Source organism: Lampetra planeri, chromosome 6 (assembly GCF_965212315.1).
Source record: "Lampetra planeri chromosome 6, kcLamPlan1.2.h2, whole genome shotgun sequence".
Classification (NCBI taxonomy): Eukaryota; Metazoa; Chordata; class Hyperoartia; order Petromyzontiformes; family Petromyzontidae; genus Lampetra; species Lampetra planeri.
The window spans coordinates 373,407-385,086 of NC_136112.1; the positions used below are offsets into that span (position 1 = coordinate 373,407).

At 56.9% G+C, this 11,680-nt stretch overlaps 1 protein-coding gene across 8 annotated transcripts in view; it reads left to right on the top strand.

Annotated features, from left to right (window-relative positions):
• Nucleotides 1-3,774: 3,774 nt before the first annotated feature.
• LOC144719309 (uncharacterized) overlaps nucleotides 3,775-11,680 on the top strand; it is a 39,979-nt gene continuing 32,073 nt past the window's right edge. For 3 of the 8 annotated variants that reach the window (XM_078595132.1, XM_078595137.1, XM_078595138.1), the window contains exon 1: nucleotides 3,777-3,918. The gene's annotated coding sequence lies outside the window, so the exon portion shown is untranslated. Of the gene's footprint in view, nucleotides 3,919-7,687; nucleotides 7,906-9,954; nucleotides 10,109-11,680 lie in introns of those variants that run through there. The other 5 variants (XM_078595139.1, XM_078595135.1, XM_078595133.1 and 2 more) reach the window with 5 other exon arrangements.

Sequence of the window (11,680 nt, forward strand, 5' to 3'; positions counted from 1 at the left end):
CAAAGACGGATAAAACGTTACAGCAACGAAAGTGAAATCAAAACAATCGCAACGGTGTCGCGCGATGGCTCGGAGTCACACGAAGAGACCAAACCACGAGTGGGGTGGGGGTGAGGCGACTGGGGTCGTTGTGTGCCGGGTGTGTCGACATAATCCATGGTCGCGGTCGCGGACCCGACTGAACTACGGCTCCCAACGCCTCCGCAACCGCGCCGGAGTCGCTCGCTCACAGGTGCGGGGCCACGCGGGGGCGGACACAGGAGTGGGGGGTTCGGCTCCCCCAACTCGCACCCGAGCACACTGTGCGCGCGGCACGGCTGGGTGCCCCCCCCCCAGACACGCGGAATGAGCTGACTGAATAGGGAGCGGAGGGGGGGCAGTGCTCCTGGTGGTGGCGTGGGGGGCAGGGCCCGGCAGCCCGCACACCTGGGGGGGGCAGAGCATGGCAGCCCGCACACCTGGGGGGGCAGGGCCAGGCAACCCGCACACCTGTGCCGCACAGCACGCCGGGGCGCCCCGCGAGCTGCTGCACTTTGGTTCCGTTTCCACGCGAGATCGGAATGAGCTCATCGCGAAGCCGTCACCGGCAATTACCCATTAGCGACCCGACACGCCTGTGCCGCGTGGGGGAGGTGTGTGTGTCGCTGTGGGTGTCTGTGCGCGTGTATGTGGACGTGGGACTTTGTTTTGTCTGTTCAGCGGTAGTGTCGTTGTTGGCGCACTGCGCTACGAACCAGGGTTCAATTCCCGCTCAAGACAAATAATCAGTGGCAAATATATAAACTTGTTTTGGGCCTCCCCTAGCTCGACTCAGCCTTAAATGCGTACTTGGTGCGGTGTGTAAGCATCAGACAAAGGCGGCCGATCATGGTGTTGGCCACTCACCCCCTTCGTGTGCCGCACCGGCCGTCATGTGGGGGATTATTATCGTTACTCTTCAACAGCACTTGCCTCCACCGCCTGTTAAAGCTATACGGAGAATATTGACGTTCGTGAGAGTTGTGTAGGTGTTTGTGTGTGTGCCGCGCCGGCCTTCATAGGTGCTCGCTACTACAGAGCCTGCCACATGGGTTTGCATGCCAGTGCGAGAGATCCTCGTTAGCTGTTTAGATTGCGTTTGTGTGTGAGAGAGCAGTCAAGTGCACGTGGCCTGGCACGAGCGCCGTGGTGATGTCACCGCCACTTATCCGGTGCGTGTTAATGCCCGCGTGTGTGATTGCGTCTGTGTGGTTCAAGGCTCACGCGTGCGTTGCGATCACAGCGACCTGCAACAGCAAATGGGCCGAGTTTACGCGACTCACCAGGCCAGCCAGGTGCGGCTGCCTGGCCAGTTAGTGGGCGGCAGGGCCGCGCAGTGGCGACTCACGCCGTGCCTCACAGAGGAAAGCCTGCGAAGACCTGGCAGGACCCTCCTGAGACATTCTTGAGACTCGGCGACGCTCTCCTGGGTAAACACGCGTAACCTTACTATTAATAGGTGTGCGCGCGCGTGTCTATTTGAGTTTGGGCGTGTGGGCGAGCGCGTGTGTCGGTGTGTCATTTGCGTGTGAAATTGTGCTTGTGTGCTTGTGAACATCAGTGCTCGCCAACAACACTTACCTCGAAAGTCTGTTCAGGCTATACGGGGGATCTTTGTCTGTGTGCGTGTGAACCTGCCAGGTGACTCAGTGGGAGGGCGAGCTGATCGCGATTGGAAGGTTGCGAGTCCAAATCGCTCGGGGGTCGATAGAACGCGTACTGCTCTTTGGGGAAGTCAACAGTGGTGGTTCTGTCAGAGATTCGCTCCCCACCATAGGCGTGTGGCATCCCTGCCACACGCCTATGCGCAGAATATGATGCCACTCTTGTGTGGTGCTGTATGTTTGTGTATGGATATTGGTATCTGTATTTGTATGTGCTGGTCAATATTTTCTACATTTTATGTATTGTATTTAGGTGCGTTAACCCTGGAAAGCCTCACCGAGTCTCAAGGTTATTTTTCAGGAGGGTCCTGCCAAGTTTTGGCATTAGGGGGCGATGCTGCTGCTCTGTGATCCCAATTGAGTAATTTGCAGGTAACTTTTCAGCATTATGATGTTTGTTCAATACCAGTTGCATTGTGTGTGCGTCTATTAGCTATGGGAGGAAACTGGAGCACCCGGAGAAACCCCCATGCATCCATACAGACCCCACACAGCAAGGCGCACGAGTCGGGAATCGAACTCGGGTGCTTCTGGCTGTGAGGCGTGAGTGTGTCTGCGCCCGCACTGTGGCTGTCGTGGTGTCGTGTGTGCGCATCTCGTGCTTCCGTGGGGAGCGGTAGTGTAGCGGTCAGCGCACTGCACTACGCCGAATTCGAGTCCCGCTTACGGCCAACAACCAGGAACGAATATCTGAAAAAGTCCTGGGCCTCCCCTAGGTCGACTAAGCTTAAAACGAGTACCTGGTAAGAGCCCATTGCTGCGTGGAGCGGTGGCACGTGCGAGAGTCATCGGTTTCTTGAGCTGCACAGGCCGCGATGGCGTGGAGGAGGCCGTGATACACTCACTCATCTTACACTGACTCACTCACACATCATACACTGACTCACTCACACATCTTACACTGACTCACTCACGCATCATACACTGACTCACTCACACATCATACTCACACTACCACTGACTCACTCACACATCATACACTGACTCACTCACACATCATACACTGACTCACTCACGCATCATACACTGACTCACTCACACATCATACTCACACTACCACTGACTCACTCACACATCATACACTGCTTCACTCACACATCATACACTCACTCACACATCATACACTCACTCACACTACCACTGACTCACTCACACTACCACTGACTCACTCACACTACCACTGACTCACTCACTCATCATACGCTGACTCACTCATCATACGCTGACTCACTCACTCATCATACACTCACACATCATACACTGACTAACTCATCATACGCTGACTCACATCATACACTCACTCACACTACCACTGACTCACTCACACATCATACACTGGGAGTGTCATGCTGCCAGCTATGGCTGCAAGTTTGGTCGTACATGTTATGTATATCGTTTATTGTTACATTTGAATCACAGTTCCTATGATCACTGTTGTTACATTGTTTTTATAGCTTTAATTTGGTGATTCCGAAAACACATGGTTAAGCCATATTTCTTGCGGAAGTGCGGAGTTGGCCTGATAACGTTAATCTAAATTGTCTCATGGTTGTTATTGTTTGACTTACATCACACTGGGATTTTTGCACACAGCGTTGTAATACGGTGGTTTGTTTTTCTGGAAGATTTGCTGGTTTATCCAGGATGTTTCTGTTGCGCGTCGTCGCTTTAAGATGTTTCTCTGTTCTTATTCTGTTTGTTGCGGTTGCACCCGACTCAAGAGCCGCATGGCTCACAGGGCTCCACCTAATAAATGGAAACTTTAAACTTGACACCTGGTGCGGTGTGTAAATATCAGCACTCGGGAGACAAAGGTGTTGTGTGACCACCCACCCCCACAGGGCCGTGCCAGCCTTCATAGGTGCTCGCTAACAACACTTGCCCCTACAGTATGCTAAGGTTTTACGGGGGATCTTTGTCTCACTCTGAGTGCACAGGCACAGAGTGAATGTGCGCGAGGCTGCCAGACCAGACGCCCCAGTGCTGAACCCCGAGGCTCCGGGGTGAAAACCATCGCGGTGTGGGCAGTGGGGGGGGGGTGGAGGGGCGTGATACCTGCGTGATGGGGGCGTGGGGTGCGCATGAGTCAAGGTAAAACCAACCACACCGCCGCGTTCACCTGTCGGCGACACGCGAAGAGACACGCCGTGCCGACTCCTGTACTGCCCGCAACCTGCCCTGTGATCTCAACGAACTGCTCCGTGCTGACTCCGTGCTGTACACGAACTGACGTGCTGTAAGTACTGCTTCTCGCGCCGTCTCACCGCCCGTGCCGTTGCGCTGCCGCGATGATGGAGGAGCTGTCAGTCTCAATTACGTGCCGGGTTGTGCGGTGGTGGCGGTAGTGGTTGGTGATGTCTGATGCAACACAAAGATGACGACGCTGGGACGCGTCATCTCCATCATCATCAATGTCATGAACATCAACAGCATCATCATCACCACGACCATCACCAACATTAATGATGGCCATCGTTATCACTGTTACCACCACCATCACAAATATTTGAGCGCGTTCCGTGTCAAGCCTCGGGGGGGGGGGCTGGGACCCCCGCTGAGGAGTGCGGATCTCCCTTGGTACGGCCCCTCTCTGCGGGGGGGTACTCCCGATCCTCACAATTGACCCGTGCGGTCGAGTCCGGCGCCCTTCGCTAATGAGTAACGCGCGGAGCCATAAAGAGCGACTCATTATAGATACATCCGCTGCAGGGGAGGGGGGTGGAGAGAAGGGGGGGCAGAAGAGGTTGTTGATCAGATGTGGTAGCAAACGAGGAGACAGCGCACCGCAACAGTGGAACTCGTGGTGAACTTGTGGTGAATTCGTGGTGAATTTGTGAACTCGTGGTGAATTCGTGGTGAACTCGTGGTGAATTCGTAGACTCGTGGTGAATTCGTGGTGAATTCGTGGACTCGTGGTGAATTCGTGAACTCGTGGTGAACTTGTGAACTCGTGGTGAACTCGTGGTGAATTCGTTAATTCGTGGTGGAGTCGTGGTGAACTCGTGGTGAACTCGTGGTGAATTCGTTAATTCGTGGTGGAGTCGTGGTGGAGTCGTGGTGAACTCGTGGTGAACTTGTGAATTCGTGAATTCGTGGTGAACTCGTGGTGAATTCGTGGTGAACTCGTGGTGAATTCGTTCATTCGTGGTGGAGTCGTGGTGAACTCGTGGTGGACTCACGGCCACGGCAAGCGGTGTCCACCGCACTGGCTGGGCTCCCGAGGCAGTAGCTGCAGGACTCAAGACCCGGACTCCGATTTCAAGTTGCTACTCAATCCATATCCGTACGAGAGAAGAACAACGCCCTGACTCAAACTCTACCCCCAAACCTAACCTAACCCCAAAGCAGACCCCCGGTGCGGGTTAGGGTCCTGAGTGACCCCAAGCACTTCCCGTGTGCGAGGTCAGGTGGTAGCTGACCCCGCGGAGATGCGGAGGAGCGGTGCAGAGGCTGTAGCCGAGCGACGGATACGGGGGGGGGCGGTCCCGAGTTCAGCGGTCGGCAACCTGCAGCTCTTTGGCTGCCCCCTTATGAGCAGCCTTTGTTATGAAACTGAAATCTTAAAGATAATTTAACGTAAAGATAATGTATTCATTGTGGCAGGAAATGGATGACGATGGCATGTCTTGGTGACAACAATTTGTACAAACTGTGTTGTTAACGCATAACTAAGGGGGGGGGGACAAACTAAATGGACGCAGTTTATCCCATCACCTATCTAGTTTATTTAAGTGAGAATGTGCGTTGTTGTTGTTGTTGTCATCTTGCTGTACACCAGCTGCTGTGTTCGTGCACAAGTATCTCTGCGTGCTCTGCTACTTCTTCTTCTGCTTTGAAAGGTCGCCTACCCCTGGCCCACTTCAACGGTGCCCCCCCCGCCCCCCCACAGCCTGTAACTGCCTGCTAGAGACAGAGCTGTTAGAGACAGAGCCGCGAGCGAGCAGTACCCATGAAGGCCGGCACGGCACACGAGGCGGTGGGTGGCTCACACCACGCCCGGCCGCCTTTGTCTCCCACAGTGCTCATTGTTAACAGACCGAATTTGGTACTCGCGTGAAGATGAGTCTGCCTGTGCTATGCCCCGCACACACAAACACGCGCGTGTTTGTGTGTGTGTGTGCTATGCCCCGCACACACACAAACACGCGCGTGTTTGTGTGTGTGCCGGTGTTAGCGCGCTGCGCTCCGGACTCTGTTACCCGAGTTAATTTTTCGTCCACAACCGACATCGGTGACGTATACTTTAACCGGTCCTACACCTCTATCCCATAGGTCCACTCAGCCTTAAATGAGTACCTGGTGCGGTGTGAAAACATCAGACGGAGTCGACCGGTCATGGTGTTGGCCACTCACCACCTGGGGAGACGAAGGCGGCTGGGTTATCATGCTCGCCCCCCCACCCCACCCAAATGTTCCATTTCGGCTTCTTTAGGTGCTCGCTAACAGCACTTGCCCCAACAGCAGCCTGTTACGAGTCTACATGGGGCACCTTTGTCTGTGTGCCGGCGTCACCTTCACCACACCGGCACCCGTGGGTGCGGGGCCCGGGGGAGGTTATGGCCTCGTGGCGTCGCGTCACGTGCTTCTATTTTGTTTCTCCGCCAGCCGCTGAGCTGAAGCCAACTTTAAACTCGACTCCAGCAGCTGCTGCTGTCGAGGCTGGAGGCGAGAGGGAGGCTCCAGGAATGCGGGGGGAGCCGCCCGCTCTCGCGGGGAGGCCACGCGCGTCAGCGTGGCCTCGCTCAGGCAGTCAGTCGCCCTTTGTCGTCGCCGTTGTGGTGAAGGCGCAGGCCAGCAATGGCCGTGCTCGCGCCGCTGCTGGCCGAAGAGCCTCCACTAGAGGGAGCTCTGGAGGCTATTTTTAGTCTCTTCTTCCACGGCTTGGAAGAGACGGGAGTCGCCACGCTTTAGCCCATCACAACCCGAACTCACACGGGGCAGCCCGTGTGAGCAGTTGTCGTTGCAGCGTGGAGAGGCCTTCATCCAGCAGTGGCTCGGGCCTGGCTTGTGGTGTTGAGGGGTCGTCCCCTACTCCCTTCCTGAGTCCAGCCTCAGTCGTGGCCCCGTCAGCTGTTAGGGTGACGTCACGGCTGCCGCTGAACAAACAGCGAAACCTGAGTCAACATCACTGACTCCACACGACACACACCACCACCAACACCAGCATCACAACTCACACCATCACAACTTTCATCATCATCACCCCCTGTGAACCTGGCCATCTGTTCTCTTCGCAACCACGGCTAGCGTCAGTGACGAGACGAGGGATCCTGTGAACCTCCGCGAGGTCGACTCAGCCTTAAATGAGTTCCTGGTGCGGTGTGTAAACGTCGGCACGCGGGAGACAAAGACGGCCGACCATGACATCGGTCACACCACTCCCTCGTGCGTCGCCCCGACCTGAGGTGGTCTCGCACACAGCACTTGCCCCACCAGTTGCACGGCATGTATCTGTCTTTGTGTGTACAGTCCACTTGCGTGTTTGTACAGGTGTCAACAGGTCGTGTTTTGTCTTTGTATACACCGGCGTATGTGTATGGATATATACACACACGAGTGGGTATGTTGTGTACTGTACACGTGTATGTGCGGTGCGTACTCGTGTGTGCAATGTATATAGGTGTGTGTACATGCGTTCTGTGTACTCGCTAACAGCACTTGCCCCAACAGTCTATTAAGGCTATACGAGGGATCTTTGTCTTGTTTTGTACACGTGTGTTGGTACACGAGTTATGCACACGCGTGTGTATTTGTCGTATTGACCTCCGGGCCGTAATAGGTTCTCGCTTGGAGTACTTGCCCCAACAGCCTATACGGGCGACCTTTGTCTTGTTCACCTGCGCGGAGTCGAGTGGCCCCGTGACTCCCCCGAGTCCGTGAGCGCGCGCGTCCACGGAACCTCGCAGAGAGTGAGACGAGACAGAGGGGGGCAGGGGGGCAGGGAGGCAGGAGAGTGAAACGAGACAGAGGGGGGCAGGTGAGCAGGGAGGAGACAGGGAGGAGACAGGGAGGCGAGTGGTGACGTCACAGCCGCCAATCACAGCCGCTGGAGGCGCTGTCACCGCCGCACGCTGCTTCTCCCCAGGCCGCGAGTCGCAGGTGACGCTCACCCCGCTCGCCTCGCTCGCCAGGTGAGGCTCACCCCGCTCGCCAGGTGAGGCTCACGGGTGTCTCATCCCGTCTTACCTCGCCGGGATCCTCGCTCCCTAGCAGAGAGAGGGAGGTAAAGACCGAACCCCTTTCACAGGCTGTGTGTGAGCTTCTGGGTGTGTGGGCTGTGTGTGTGAGTCGCAGGGTGTATGGGCTGTGTGTGAGCTATTGGGTGTGTGGGCTGTGTGAGTTACTGGGTGTGTGGGCTGTGTGTGTGGGCTGTGTGTGTGGGCTGTGTGTGTGGGCTGTGTGTGTGGGCTGTGTGTGTGGGCTGTGTGTGTGGGCTGTGTGTGTGGGCTGTGTGTGTGAGTTACTGGGTGTGTGGGCTGTGTGTGTGAGCTACTGGGTGTGTGGGCTGTGTGTGAGTCACTGGTGTATGTGGGCTGTGTGTGTGTGCTGTGTGTGTGCTGTGTGTGTGTGCTGTGTGTGTGTGCTGTGTGTGTGTGCTGTGTGTGTGGGCTGTGTGTGTGGGCTGTGTGTGTGAGTTACTGGGTGTGTGGGCTGTGTGTGTGAGTCACTGGGTGTGTGGGCTGTGTGTGTGAGTCACTGGGTGTGTGGGCTGTGTGTGTGTTACTGGGTGTGTGGGCTGGGTGTGTGGGCTGTGTGTGTGAGTTACTGGGTGTGTGGGCTGTGTGTATGAGTCACATGGTGTGTGGGCTGTGTATGAGCTACTGGGTGTGTGGGCTGTGTGTGTGAGCTACTGGGTGTGTGGGCTGTGTGTGTGTGTGTTACTGGGTGTGTGGGCTGGGTGTGTGAGTCACTGGGTGTGTGGGCTGTGTGTGTGGGCTGTGTGTGTGGGCTGTGTATGTGAGTTACTGGGTGTGTGGGCTGTGTGTGTGAGTCACTGGGTGTGTGGGCTGTGTGTGTGGGCTGTGTGTGTGGGCTGTGTGTGTGGGGCTGTGTGTGTGTTACTGGGTGTGTGGGCTGGGTGTGTGAGTCACTGGGTGGTGGGCTGTGTGTGTGGGCTGTGTGTGTGGGCTGTGTGTGTGGGCTGTGTGTGTGGGCTGTGTATGTGAGTTACTGGGTGTGTGGGCTGTGTGTGTGAGTCACTGGGTGTGTGGGCTGTGTATGAGCTACTGGGTGTGTGGGCTGTGTGGGCTGTGTGTGTGTTACTGGGTGTGTGGGCTGGGTGTGTGGGCTGGGTGCTTCCTCCCCGGTGTCGGGTTCGGCCGCAGTGGCCCTACAGCAGCAGCCGCTGTCGTCTTGGCTGTTGACATAGCTGTTGACATAGCTGGTGACATAGCTAGTGGCACCGCCGCCGCGTTGTGTCGGTGTGCACAGCTGCCCCCCCCCCCCGCCCCCCCGTGTCTGGTAGCGAACTTCACGGCACTCAGCGGCCACACTTCGCCACCGAGAGCCGCAGGCCCCCCCCTCCCCCCCCCCCATTCGGCAATGACGGTGCCGCTGGTGTTTATTGACGGTGCCGCTGGAGTTGTTCCAGGAAAGCCTCGCTGAGTCTCGAGGCTTGGGACGTTCGGCACTGAATCCCGTCCACCCTAGAGAGTGGCCGCAGGCTCGAGGGAGGGGGGGGAGCACAAATCGGCTCAAGGTTCCCCTACGGCCATGTGCCCCCAATGCCGCACTGCTCGCTGGTGGCTGCCACTGCTGAGATGAAAGTGCGGGGGGCATTACGTGGCAAGAAGAGAGCACGCCATGTGACCGACTCCGGTCCCTTTTGAAATTGAGACTCATGCGTGTCCCTCGAGTCTCCATGGGGTTAGCTTGACACGCATCGCGACTTTTCGTGGTTGTTTGTGTTGGGAGACTACTTCCGGATTGTCCAGGACCGCGAATTCAAAAGCACGACGTCTCTTGGGCAAACCAGGATGTGTGATGGGCTCCCCTGGACGACCCAATCCCTCGCTCCTTCGGGGACGGGGGCCGGGCCCCGCTGGGCCGTGCTGGGGCCTCGGGGTCCCAGAGGCGCGGCGGGCAGGAGGAGGAGCGGGGAGAGAGAGGGGGGGGGGCATCGCCTTTGTGTTGCTGCTGTAGGCGCCGAGGAGCTTCTCGCTCTGGCTGGGGGTGTGGGGGAGGGGCCGAGGGGGGCTCGCACAAAAGGGCCCCGCGGGAGGCCGAGAGGCGACGCCGCTTCCCTCCTCCTCCCCCCGTCGCCCCGGGCCGGGCCGCTGTCCGCGTGTGCGACTCGGGGGCCCAGACGGGTTGCGTCCAGGGGGTTCGGGCCCCCCGTGTTTAGTTGTGGGGCCCCCCCGGCCCCCGGAGCTCTCCGTTTCGTGCTCCGCGAGAAGGAGCTGGTGGTGGTGGCTGCAGGCCCCCAGGTAAGGCGACGCCTTGCTCCCTGGGGCCACGGGAGGGTTGTGAGGGAAGTCGCTGCCGCTGCTGCTGCTGTTGCCATTGTTGTTCTTATCTGCAGAGCGAGATGATAGACTTTGTGTCGTGGCAGCCGCGCTCCCATGGTTACAGGTGTGTGATTGCGGCGGTGTAGACGTCGCTATCGGAGATGATTGAGGATATCGCTGTGGTGGTGGTGTCGATGTGGCCCGAGATGAAGGTTATGGAGGAGGTGGAGAGAGTTGCTGTAGACGGTGCCGTCTCGAACGCGTGCGACAAAGTGCGCGTAACAGTGCCCCCCCTCGCCCCCCCCCCTTACTGTTTGCGCCAATCTCCACGTGTTCCCCAGCGTCCGTGCCCCTCTGTCTCTGTGTGTCTCCCTGTCTCTGTGTCTCCTCTCTGTCTCTGTGTCTCTCTGTCTCTGTGTCTCTCTGTCTCTGTGTGTCTCCCTGTCTCTGTCTCTGTGTCTCCCTGTTTCTGTGTGTCTCTGTCTCCCTGTCTGTGTGTCTCCCTGTCTCTGTGTGTCTCATTGCCTGCCACCTGTCCCTCGTATCGTGTCTCGCCGTGCGTCTACAGGACCCCTTCTGCCTGTGTCTACGTCGTAGAGGCTACTAACTAAGAGGTAGTGGTGGTGCCGTGCCGGCCTTCATAGGTGCTGCTCGCGAACAGCACTTGCCCCAGCAGTCTGTGAAGGCTACAGGGGGGATCTTTGTTTGGAGGGGGCTGTATAAGTGGAGGAGGAAGTGACTGCAAGGATTCATACTCTTAGGTTTTGTCGGTAAAGTCACGTAGGTAAAAATAAATAATAAAAAGAATAGAAATAATAATAGAAATAAAAATAATAAATCACGACGTTTCGGAGGCAACACAAGTCTCCGTCATCAGTTGGGACCGTCACAGCCAGATTTACTGTAACCAGTGAGGCAAAATTCCAAGAGACGAGCTCTTAAATACAAGTTAAGGGGGGAGGGGCTTATCTGAATGTGGTAGCCAATGAATGGAACGTGTTGGGGGGGGGGCTAAAAGAGAACAATAGTTGTACAAGTCGTACCCGGTGTTGGTTGACAATCCAAATACAAAAAGGGAGAGTACTGTTAAACGCTGGGGATGTCAACACTCGGTAAAGTAGAATAGTGCCTGTCAAATAAGATGGTCCAAATATGTGTAGTTAAGTCTTTTTTACATGCTTAATAACATCTTTCCAATGATTACTCAGTTTGTACCCATCATCACGGTTGAAGTTATGTCTGTGTTTGTATAACAGGAGGTGGTAGGGGTAGTGGCTGGGGTAGTGGAGGAGGTGGTGGGGGGTAGTGGAGGGGGTGGTGGAGGGGGTGGTGGGGGTAGTGGAGGGGGTGGTGGAGGGGTAGTGGGGGGAGGTAGTGGAGGGGGGTGGTGGGGGGGGTAGTGGAGGGGGTGGTGGGGGTAGTGGAGGGGGTGGTGGGGGGGGTAGTGGAGGGGGTGGTGGGGGTAGTGGAGGGGGTGGTGGGGGTAGTGGAGGGGGTAGTGGTGGGGGGGTAGTGGGGGGGGGGTAGTGGAGGGGGGTGGTGGGGGGGGTA